The sequence below is a fragment of the Ovis aries genome, chromosome 18 (assembly GCF_016772045.2).
Source record: "Ovis aries strain OAR_USU_Benz2616 breed Rambouillet chromosome 18, ARS-UI_Ramb_v3.0, whole genome shotgun sequence".
NCBI classification, from domain to species: domain Eukaryota; kingdom Metazoa; phylum Chordata; class Mammalia; order Artiodactyla; family Bovidae; genus Ovis; species Ovis aries.
The window spans coordinates 19,488,645-19,493,169 of NC_056071.1; positions in this window are offsets into that span (position 1 = coordinate 19,488,645).

Sequence of the window (4,525 nt, forward strand, 5' to 3'; positions counted from 1 at the left end):
CCTTGGCCTTGTCAGGAGACTTGTCTTATCCCAAACCTCACAGCTGGGTGTGGTCTAGCCTCAAACCACGAACATTTTGGGTCTCTCTAAATAGCTGTATGCCATTATCTATGGAGACACAGGGTAGGATGGTTATTATCTGCAATCCCAACCCTTCAAAGCTCTCAAAATTGAAAACAAATGTTTAAAAAATTGGTAACAAAATTTGACATGAAGAGACATGAGACAATTTATGATCTCCCTCTTTTTTTTTTTCATTTTATTGTGAATGTTCAAAAGATGAGTTGCAGAAGCACTAATGTCTTTAATTACAAGGTACTTTCAGACCGTAGTTGAATGTTATGCCCTACAGAGTAGATGCACCATGTCATCTATCTGGAGCTGAGAAAGTCTGAATTCAGGAGCAGATCAGACACTAAGGATTTCGAAGAAGGGATTGCAATTATAGCACTAACCCTATTTTATAGATGAGAAGAAAAAGGCTGGAGGTATTAAGTCCTTCCCTAAGGTGGCATGATCATAAAGTGGAAACTCCAGATAAACATACCAAAGCCGTAAGTGTGAACACTTTGCTCTGCATCCCACATGTCAGCAAGGCCTGCGGATGGGAGCTGGAACCCAGAACCTGCCTTCAGGCCTCCTTCCACAGCAACCTGGAGACACACCTGCCCTGGCCTCTCCTCCCTGCAGCATCACTGGAAGGAGCTGCCATCTGAGGGGACACAGTCCAACCCAGAGGAGGGAGGCCTTAGGGGTGAACAGGGAGGAGCCATGGGGTGAGAGCAAGGCTGTGGGGAAGAGATGACATGGGAAGTACGAACATTTTGAATCCTTTGCCTACTTTTTCCTTCACATGTGACTCTTTCCCACTGGAGAAGGGAGACCCCCCCAACTCAGCATGACTCCAAGGTGGAGCATCATGGAGGAACCACAGAATAAATTTATGTACATATGGTTTGGCTCTTAAGCGCCAAAGCTGCCTTCCAGATGCGAGTCTGGAAAGATCTAGGACCAGTCTTACCTGAGCAGGATGTTCCTGGCCTGGGAGACTGGTTAGCAGCTTCCAAGCTGGGAAGAAGGGATTGGAAATGAACAAGGATGCTGTGTCTGATGCTGACGTGGAGACTTTCAGGGCAACCCAGGGAGGGGGTAGGGATAGACAGATGATCACCCCCTTTTAAGGGCAGGAGCTGAAAGAGGAAGGCCCTGCAGGACCCCTGGGAGGGGACAACCCTGAGGATGCTCCCGGGACTGGGGTGGGCGGGGGGCAGAGTGGAGATGACTGGGGGGATCCCAGGGTCTCAGGGCCCTGAGGCAGCCCAGTAGGGGTCTTCTGACCCAGAAGAGATGCAGGCATGGAGCCAAGCTTCCCATGGAGGAGGGGCCTGGACTGGAACTGAGACAGGAGAACAGGGGCCTGAAGGGGCTTCAGGGCTGTGACAGGGACCCGTAGCCAGAGTGGCAGGGACCCTGGAGACCACGGAATTGCCCAGGTCACCTGCCCAAGACAGTCCCGCCAGCCAGGGCTGCAGTCCTGCTCACACAGGGGCTCCTCCAGGGTCCAGTGTGGGGGGAGTGTGGCCCCTCCCAGCCCGCCCCCTCCTCAGGGACAGCTGCCCTGTTTCCAAGGGACTATTTGCTGAGAGGCCCCCAGGGTGGAAGGGCCAGCACCCTGAGCCCCAGTCAGCTTCCTGCCATCAGGGGATTATTATATCACCTTTGCTGATAATAAACCCTGGGACAAGCTGAGGCTGAAAGAGAAACGCAGAGCAAACTTGACAACCTCCCTGGACTCACAAAGCTCCTTGAGCCCCAGTTGCCAGTGGAGCCCTGGAGCCTGCGGGCCTCCCATTGGGCACTGCCAGGGTGGGGAGGGCACTGGGGGTGTCACGGTATCTATCTTCCACTTTGTTCCCACAGCCTCTCTGAATTTACCCTGTGAATGCTACTGGAGAAGGAAATGGCAACCCACTCAGGTATTCTTGCCTGGAGAATTCCAGGGACAGAGGAGCCTGACAGGCTACAGTCCATGGGGTTGCAAAGAGTAGGACACAACTCAGCTACTGACACAAACACATGCTGCTTAAGGGTAAATGACAAGTTTGGATCCTTCTCATGCCACACAGGGAGGACTTGGAGAAGGAGAGGATGAGGTTCCTGCTGTGTGACACTGGGTCAGGCCTGTGCCCTCTCTGGGCCTCAGTTCCACCACCTGGAAAGCAGCAGCTTTACAGAAGTCTCCCCAGCAACCCCTCCAGTCTAATCTGTGAGCCTGGACATGGTGCCCTTGTCAGAGCACAGCCTGGATGTGGCTGAGCCCTGCCTGCCCAGCAGCGAGACGTGTGGACTGGAAGACAGTGAGCCGGGAAGGTCATGGCTGGGACAGAGGAAGGAAGGAAGAGGTGCCAGAAGGGCAGAGAAGGAGGAGGGAAGATGGACACTAGAGTTACAAGGAGGCTGTGTGTCATAGAGGAACCTGGCAAGCTACTTAACAGAACCAGTTTCCCCATCTGTGCAATGGATTGAGTACCTACTCTGTGTCAGTCGATGAATAAGAACTACATGACGTGCTCATCAGAGGGCCTGGCACATGGTACACTCAGTCATCCCAGCTACCTGTTCCCCTCCCGCTCCCCCGCAAGGAGGATCCAGAAGGCCCTGCCCCACTCGGAACAGAAGCTCATGCAAGACTGGTTTGCCCCAGATCAGGGGCTGTAAACCAGTTTGTACTAGAGGTGATCCCTTAATGCGTTTAGTTTTCCCTCACAGTGTTTTCTGAAAGAGATGTAGAAAAGGTATTATTTCTTCCCTAAGTGTTTGGTAGCTGCCCATTGTTTTCACGTGAAAATCCAAACTTCCTGCTCCTTTAAAAGCCTCAGGAGATCTGATGTCACTGGGCTGTGTTCCCTTGGGGGAGGTGGCTGGAGCTGAGCCTCTGCTCTGTCCTCTATACTGTTTTCCAGTCATATCTTTGCGTAGTTTTCCATATTTCACTTATTCTCATTTATCACTGATATAAAGCCGGACTATGATCATCTCGCATGTCCCGGTTTCCCCTCTTGGGCGTGGCCAGGCTTCCCAGCTGCTCACAGGATTGTCCACCTCTCCATCCATATGCTCAACCTCATGTACAGCCTTCAACACATTTCATGTGCTCTGAAATCACATTTAGACATGTGTGTGCATACATGCGCGTGTGTTTGTGGGGAGTATCTGTATCTTTTTTCCTGTTTCATATGCATGAGCTCGTGTCATGCCCAGGGCATCTTTCCCACCACCCCTGACAGGTGCAGCTGGTCCTCTCCAGGGACCCTAGTCCTCTCCATCCTCTTTACTTATTTCCTTCCCACCTGGCTCCCATGGGCATTTGGACTGACCCCCCTTCTCTAGATCAGTGGATCCTCCTCTGTGAGTCTCAGACCCTGGGGAACCCCATTTATGACCCTCTAGAGGGTGACTGTTGAAAGATTTGCAAATGTGCATTGCTTTGTATTTTCCAATATTTGGATTAATCCCTTTTCAGAGAGTAGACTTTGGTCTGGAGGGTGCACCGTGAGGAAATGAGGGGCTCCTGAACCAGGGCTGTGCTGGGGGAGGGTCACTTACTGTGGTAAGGGGCAGAAGACAGGGGGCAGGCGGTCTGAGTGATGTTTACGGGAGAGAGAGAGGAGAGTCTGGCAGGGACAGGCCAGTCCCAGCCTTGGGCACCACATTAAGCATTTGGGACTCAGTGGGAAGCCCATGTTGGTACCATTCATTTATAGAGAAGCCTCTGGGAATCCTCCCCCCTCAATCAGGATAAGAACATAGCAGAAGTCTAATGAGAGGGATTCAAAAAGTGAGAGAGGAACACTGAATCCAAACCCACAGACTGAACAGGCTCCCTCAAAGCCCTGGGAGGGAGCTGGCATGTGCTGGGGGGTGGGAGCTCACCAGGTAGAAAAGCCCAGGGAGACAGACTGGACATTAGGAGCTGTGACCAAATGTGGGCCCTTCTCTCTCAGTGGATGTTCTATGAAGCACCTGCTCTGGGCCAGGCTGGATCACAGACTGAGGACCTGGGTGAACAAGGCTTGGCCTGTCCTTGAGAAGGTGGAAGGGAGGGTGACCCATGACCTGACCATCAGCACATCTGGGGGTTGTGTCCACAGAAGGGAGGGCAGGTGTCCTGAGCAGGGACAGAGGATGGGGGCAGACAGGACATCAGGTCTGAGTGGAGGCTGAAGGGTGAGTCTTAGTGGAGGAGGCAGAGGGGGTGGCTGGGGAGAGGAGAACTGGAGCCCCAGTCTGAGGAGTGGGGGCAGCTTGTTTGGGGAGCAGGATGTGCAGGAGGCGGGGGATGGGCCTGAGTTTGGGCCCCTATTAGGGCTTGTGGCACCAGGGACCCAGGACAGAGTGTCAGCTCCTGGATTCACTGAAGAGCCCTGTTCACAATGTGCTGAGCAAGGAGCACTCTAGAAACATCTCTGTCCCCATTCCCCAGGCCCTGGGCTCCTGTGGGAACTGCTCTAGCCCCTCTGGGTCT